Raw genomic sequence first — 7,745 nt, 5'->3', positions numbered from 1 at the left:
GGTAGGTTACATGGAACAAATAATTGAAAACACTACAGAAATGCAAAAAGATAGTTGGGCAAGTATGAGAGAATCATTGTTCCAACAAACTGATTAGGCAAGGCCACCAAGCATTGCCTGTGCCCGTTGGGGAGTAGTGTCTTCGTAATTGCAGCACACATGCACTACGGGATTCGGCTTGTTTGCCATGTGCCAGGGGCACACGACAAAGGGAGAATAGCACACGGCAAAAGGTTTGCCGTGTGCAACACATGGCAAACCCTGCATGGCATAGATCGGCCGGCAAAAGGAGTTTGCCGTGTGTTTTTATCGGGGCACATGGCAAACCTTTTGTCGTGTGTCTTCCACGGCCCACGGCGAAAAAAAAGTGTCCCTGATACCGCCGACCCTTGACGTCCCCTTTTGCCATGTGCCAAGGGGCAAGCACATGGCAAAGTTCACATGTTTGTCGTGTGCCAAGTTCCGGCAAAGAATGGCTACTTTGTACATTGGCCTCTTTACTGTGTGCTAGGCAAGGACACATGGCAAAGAATAGCCACTTTGCCGTCTGCCCTCCCTACGCACACGGCGAAGGGCCAATTCCAGCCATTTTTTTTGTTTGTTTTGGTATGTAGACGAAACCCCAGTCATTTCAATAGAACTCTATAGAATAAGCATCACATGCAATCCATCAAAACACTAGTACTCCATACAATAGTTGATACAAATTCATACAATAGTTGATACATATCCATACAATAGTCGATGCAAATTCATACAATATAGCTGATACAAGACCATAATATAGTCGATACAAGTCCAAATGCAAAGCTAGAATATATGTCGATGCAAAGCAAGTCTGTACAACACACGGAGCCGGCGGTGGCAGCGGCAGTGGCGGTGACATCTGCAGAAACGAAGGGTGCTGTGAGTACTGAAAGTAAGACACCCACGCAAGAGGTGGCCATGCAAAGTTCAGATATTTGCCGTGTGCCTAACTCGTGGCACCCAGCAAACATGTTCTTCACCGTGTGCCTGACGTTTGTCGTGTGTTATTTTTGCGTCATCACTATGTGCCAGACGTTTGCCGTGTGTTATTTTTAGGAAACATAGAAAAAATCCTATTTGCCGTGTGCCCGTGATTTTGTTCACGGCAAACGTGCCGACACACGGCAAACCGGCCGTTTCTAGTGATGATTAAAAAAGAAGCCAACACTTTAAACTAGAAAACAGCAGATACGTACAATGTGTTTTAGGAAACTAAAGATGAACATATTGCACTATATATGCTAGAAATTAAAACCATATACCTGGATTCGAGAATCCTCCGTTGATCTTCTTCTCTTGTTTCTGTGTGCAGCCTTGAGAAGCTCTGTCAACACAGAGGGGCTGCTCACCTCCAAATGCCTGTACCCCTCCGTTGCCAAGACGGCGTCAAGATTTGTACTTGATCCTCCACAGATGAACTCGATGCACTTGGCCTTCAGATGTGCACAGTTGAACTGCTCTGCTAGAGCCAATGTTGATGCCACCGTGCCAACGCCGATGCCAAGGGACAGCCATGACCGTTCCTTCAACCACCTCTCCTGGCCGGTCGCCAGCAAACTCATCAGGCACCATGTCCGTGTAGATGAAGCTAAGCATGACCTTGAACACCTGAGCCTCCATATCTTTGATTTCGACACACCGGGAGGCCTTCTCCTCCATCATCTCCCCAAAGAACTCGGCCTTGAACACGGGGGACCTTGCAGCTAGTATGCTCTTGTGTGCGGCGAAAGACTCGCCGGACACGGCGAACATGATATCCGCTCCGGCCCGGCTGCACAAGAGCTTGCGCAGGTCTTTGTGGATGTCGGAAGCTGGCAGGCGGATCGCTTTCAGGTCCCTGAAGACGGTGACGGTGCATTCCACAGCCAACTGAGCCGGAGCTTCTGAATCCATAGCTATCCCCCTTCCAATAAAAGCTGGAAAAGTGCAATCCGAGGGATGCTTGAAAATTTTGGACACCTCCCTCGGCTCCCTGCTGGTGGGTACAACGTACAACACCGGAGCTCTGGTACTCTACCAGCCGGCCGTGCAGGCTCGCCTTCACACCGTGCGCGCACGCTCCTCCGACCAAGGCGAGCGCGACGTCTACTAGGTAAGCATCGCGGTAGTGACGGTCTACGGCGGAGAAACGGATCTCTAGGTCGTACCCATCGATGTTGCACCTGGACTTGATGCAGTTCTTGCTGTTCCCAATGGTGGCCCTGGTGATGGAGAAGCCGTCGATCTTGAGCAGGTACTCGGATTGAACGCCCTCGGAGAGCTGAGTGCAGGTGTGCTTCGACTTCATGGTGGATGGAGTGGAGGCGGTGGCGGCTTGATCCGATGTGATGAGGTGGTGCTGAGACCACAAGCAGTGGTTGCATGATGACCAGGGACGAAAGGGACTAGTCTTTCTTCCATGTGCAGCCTTGAGAAGTTCAGTGATCACTAAGGGGCTGGTCGCCGCCAACTGTTTGTACCCCTCGGTCGCCAGCACGGCGGCAAGATTCTCCGGCGATCCTCCGGCGATGAACTCGACGCACTGGGCTTTCAGCCGCGAGCAGTTGTGCTGCTCGGCTAGAGCCAGCGTCGACGCCACCGTGCCGGCGTCCATGCAAAGGGTGAGCCGGCGCTCGCACAGCACCTTGAGCCTGTCCAGACCGTACCTGTCGGCGGCGCCGAGCAGTCGCTGCGCCAAGGCCGTCGTCGCCGCCCCTCCGGCCTCCCCTCGAGCTCCGGCACCGCGTCCGTGTAGATGAAGCGAAGCATGGCCTGGAACGCCGCGGCGTCCATGTCCTTGATCTCGACGGCGACGCGTCGGAGGCCGTCGTCGTCTCATCCACCATCCCGCCGAAGAACTTGGCCTTGAAGGCCGGGGACCTCGTGGCCAGCACGCTCCTATGCGCGGCGGCGGGCCGGCGGCGACCGACTCGCCGGACACGGAGAAGGTGACGTCCGCCCCCGCCTGGCTCTCCAGGAGCTCGCCGAGGTGCTGGGTGAGGTTGAAGGATGGCACGGCGATGGCTCCCTCTCCTCCTGTCGCCGGCGGTTCTCTGAACACGGTGATGTTGCATTCCACCGCCCACGAGCAGGTGTCGAACTCGCCTAGAGATTCTGTGGCTCTGCCCACGCCGATGTAGAGGGGAGGGAACCGATCCTGGGGGCGGCGGAATTCCATGGGCGCGGTCGTGATCTCGTTGAACGCGACGAAGTCGTCGTGGCTGCCCTGGACGGTCATCCTGGCGCTCAGAGTGGCCGTCACGGTCGCGCGCGGCTCGCCGAGGAAGACGAGCTTGAGAGCCGGGCAGTAGCGGTGGCCGTGGGCGAAGAGTGCCGGGCGGAAACGGATCTCCCAGCAGTCGCCGTCGACGACGCACCGGGAGGTGAAGCAGCGGTCGGCGTCGTCCCTGATGGTGGCCCTGGTGATGAAGAGCCCGTCGACCTCGAGGCGGTGCACGGAGGTCACGACCTCGCGGAGCTGCGTGCAGGTGTGCTTCATGGTGGTGGAAACTGGGACTGGGGAGCCTTTGCGTTAGGCGAGACACGGCGGCCGGAGTCCGCAGGGGAGACGCCGCCGCGCCGGAGCGTTCGCCGGCTAGGGTTCGATGGCGGCAAGGGTCTTATATATGTCAGGCCTTGGGCCGGGCTGGGCTTCCCGAGCTGCAAAATTTTGAACCCAAACCAAAGCCCATATGGAAGCACAAGACACTTGTAGTTGTAGGACGAATTGGGCGCAACTATCACCCTTTATATTTTGTCATCAAGTTTTTTTTTGTGAAACATTGTCATCAAGATTTTAGTTTGTCATCAAGTTTACTTTCAGATCTTCAAACTTGAAATGCATTTTTCTCTTAAAACCGTTAGCTTTGAATCCGTTCGAACCGTCATGGTGTTTAGAATCGAGTAAATACTCAGTTAATATTTTAATCTTCACAACTCAGCTAACATTATCCTTGTAACGAACATGGCACCATTTATGCCATTTCGAGTGATTTTGGTGATCGAATGACAACACAACACTTGGACTAATATGATTGTTAAGATGATCATTCTCAGGCTTTTAGGTTCAAGTGATGACAAAGAGAAAGAGAAAATAGGCGTAGCAAGGCCCGAAGGGCAGCCCCTACGGGAAGAACCGACGCCAGGGGCACCGGTGCATCCGACGCTTGTCGGAAGAACCGACGCTACGATGTTTGGTGCAGGAGGAAATCGAAGCCAAGTCAGCCTACAGGCACCGGTTGAACCGACGGTCCAAGAAAGGGCATCGGTGCATTGGCCGTTCTTTGTACCAGAGACGATGTCAAGTGCCCAGGAGAAGTTTCTTCAGCACCGGTTCAACCGACGGGGCATCGGTGCATACCACCGGTGTAATGACGTCAGCGTCCAGGAGAAGATTCCTTCAGCACCGGTTGAACCGGTGAGGCATCGGTGCAAAGCATCGGTTCAACCGGTGGTCTCTGCGTCAGCCGACAGGAGTCCAACGGCTACTTCGTGTTATGAGTGACCGGATGAACCGACGCTACCCCGCCAAGAGGCATCGGTTCTTCCGGTGGTACGCAGATTTTCAGCTAACCGTTGGAGCAACGGCTACAAGACTTGGTGGCCTATATATACGCCTCACCCCGGCCATTTGAAGATTGCTGGAGTTGCTGGACATCCCACACACACCCAAGAACATCTCCAAGCCATACAAAAGCATCAAGATCATATTCTTAGCCCTTAGCACACTTTGAGAGTGTTGTGTAAAGGATTAGCTCTTAGTGAGTGAGTTTGCAAGGCTTAGAGCCTTTGTGCTGTGGTTCATTAGTGAACCAAAACAAGAGCTTGGTGCGCCGGCACCTTGGAGCGTGGAGCTCGCCGGCAACGTCATCGACCCTCCGACTTGGTGTGGAGCGGCGACGACACCTTTGTGCGGGGGACGTGGAGACCCCCATCCTTTGTGGAGAAGCTCCTTAGTGGAACCCGGGGCCAAGGTGACCGTGATTGTGTTCAAGGAAGAGACTTGGTGGCCGAGTAGCAATACTCTTAGTGAGTGCTACAACAAGGTGGATGTAGGTGTGCCTTTGTGGCTAACCGAACCACGGGATAAACACCCGCGTCAAGAGTTTGCTATCTCCTATCCCGCTCTTTAAGCTTCCGCATTTCATTCTAGTAATTTGTATGCCTTTACTTTCATAAAATAGTTTCTTGATAGGAAAGGCTATAGGTTGCTAAACTCTTTTGGGATAGGGGTTTTTACACTAGAACAACCTAGTTGCACATCTAGATAGTTTGTTTTAGTTTAAGCTTTGTGCAAACTAGTTGGAGCCATAGGTCTAAGTTTTTATTAGTGCCTAATTCACCTCCTCCCCCTCTTAGGCTAGAGCACCCGATCACTTTCAATCCTCATCCCCAAGAACGAACAAAATGCCGGCGGCGTTGCTCCTAAAGCTGGATAACTCCAAAGCTTTCGACTCGGTGCGCTGGGATTACCTCCTCTCACTCCTTGGGCGCCCAGAATTCCCAACGTGATGGCGGAACTGGATTGCTGCCGCCCTCTCAACCTCCTCCTCGAGAATCCTCCTCAACGAAGTGCCACTCCAATCCATCGACCACAGGAGAGGGTTGCGGTAAGGGGACCCACCCACTTTTCCCGCTTCTCTTCATTTTGGTCATTGACCCACTGCACGAAATCCTTGAAGAAGTCACACAGCAGGGGCTACTAATCAAGCTTGGGGGACGCACAGCCGGCTTCCGCTTTTCCATGTATACTGACGACGCGGTCATCTTTATCAAGCCAACGAGGAAGGACGTCATAGTCTGAAGCAAATTATCCAACAATTCAGAGAAATAACTGGGCTAAATACAAATATTCAGAAGACAAGTGTAACAGCCATAAGCTGCACAAACATTGACCTAAATGTAATCCTAGCAGACTTCCCGGTGGCGCGCAAGGGCTTCCCGCTTAAATACATTGGCCTGCCTCTTATACGGTTAAAAGGCTGCGGAAAATCGATTTCCAACCTCTGATGGACAAAGCGGCAGCCAAACTTACGGGATGGAATGGTAGAAATCTAAATCAAGCTGGTCGCTTTTGCATCACGAAGTCCGTCCTAACCTCCCAACCGGTGTACCTGCTAACCATACAAAACATGACGAAGGAGGTCCTCGATGAACTTGACATGATCCGCAGGCACTTCCCATGGGCTGGAGATAGCACACTAACAGAGGAAGTGCAAAGTCAACAGGGTCAGAATATAAATGTCCATGCAGCCCGAGGCCCGGCAGCCCGGTTTTTTTTGCCCGGCCAGGCCTGCAGCGTGCCCGGGCTGGCACGGCCCGACACGGGGGAGCAGGCCAGCCCGGTGCAAGGCCCGCTGCCCCCAACGGCCGGGAGCGGCCCAGCCGACCGCCAGCCCAAAAACCCCGCCCCCCGCCCACCGCCTATATAACCCCCCCGGCCGCGCCCCGTAACCCAACCCTAACCATAATCCCCAATTCCCCAATTCCCCGCCCCGACTCCGCGGGATCTAACCGCTTCCCCTTCCCCGACTTCGCCAGTCCGCCCCGCTGCCTCCTCGCGACCTTGCCTCCCCTCCGCCGCGGTGCACCTCCTCCCTTATCTCCGGTGAGTAGATGTAGATCCCAGTAGGACTCGCCGCCTCGAGCCCTCGCGGCTCGGGGGCTCCTCTCGTCGCCGTCGCCAACTCCGACCCCGAATCCGACCACCTTCCTGTCCCCTGTCCTCTCCTCCTTCAAATCGCCATAGGCGCGCATCTCGCCGCCGTCGGCCGTCCCCCTCTCTGCCTCTCGTCTTGCTTCGGCTCCGGGCTCCGGCTGCGCAGGTAACCCTAACCCTAACCATAGTTCTTAGATCTGTTCTTCTCGTTCTTCTTGTTCGTGTTCTTCTCGTTCTTCTGTTCTTCTTCTTCAGTTCTTGGATAACCCTAACCCTAACCCCCTCCTCTCTACTTGTAGGTCTTGTGTCGGCTGCTTCTGTGGCGCGGTGCGGGGCCGCGAGTCGTTGAGGAACGGAGCCGACGAGGTCGTCGGGAACTCGTGATGGACGATATGGAGGAGTACACCATCAATGACGACCTCAGGGCGTGTGGGCTCCCCGGCGACGATGAGGACGAGCTGGCATCTGGCGGCGAGGCATTGTTCGGTAGCTCTGATGCTCCGATCAATGTGGAAGGCGGTGATGATGCTGGTGCTGCTGGAGGTGTAGGTGCTGGTGCTGCGACCCCTCCTGTGATGCCGTCCTCTACTCCATCCATCTCTACTAGCACCAGCACACACTTCAAGCATCCCAGATCTAGTGCCGGGAACGACTTTGACGAGATCTTTGAGACCTTGCCGAACGGCAAGAAGGTAAGAGTTGCTGCCAAGTGTCGTCACTGTTCTCATGTGCTTTCTGGCCGGTCTTCTGCTGGTACTGGGCATTTGCTCCGGCATTAGAAGGTATGCCTTTCTAAGGCTAAACATGCTGCTCTTGTTCAGTCTCATCTAAAATATAATCCTGATGGTTCTGTCCATACTTGGGACTATAAGCCTGATGTTGCTCGTAGGGAGTTGTGCCGTTTAATTGCTAGACTTGATTTGCCTCTAGGTTTTGGTTTCGAAGATGCTTTTGAGGAATATATTCAGCGTGCTCACAATCCTCGTTTTGCTAGAGTCTCTAGGCAGACTACAACTAAAGATCTAGAAAAATATTTCCTTTAGCGCCGTTTTGCTCTAATTGAATGCTTGAAGTCTGTTTC

General features: G+C 53.8%; 2 pseudogenes; both read right to left on the bottom strand.

The window, feature by feature from the left end:
• Nucleotides 1–1,268: 1,268 nt before the first annotated feature.
• On the bottom strand, nucleotides 1,269–1,885 carry LOC120667916 (annotated as a pseudogene).
• A 37-nt stretch (nucleotides 1,886–1,922) lies between these two features.
• Nucleotides 1,923–3,505, bottom strand: LOC120667915 (annotated as a pseudogene).
• Between the last annotated feature and the right edge of the window lie 4,240 nt (nucleotides 3,506–7,745).

The sequence above is a fragment of the Panicum virgatum genome, chromosome 3N (assembly GCF_016808335.1).
Source record: "Panicum virgatum strain AP13 chromosome 3N, P.virgatum_v5, whole genome shotgun sequence".
Taxonomy (NCBI): Eukaryota; Viridiplantae; Streptophyta; class Magnoliopsida; order Poales; family Poaceae; genus Panicum; species Panicum virgatum.
This window is presented reverse-complemented; position numbering and strand designations above follow the sequence as displayed.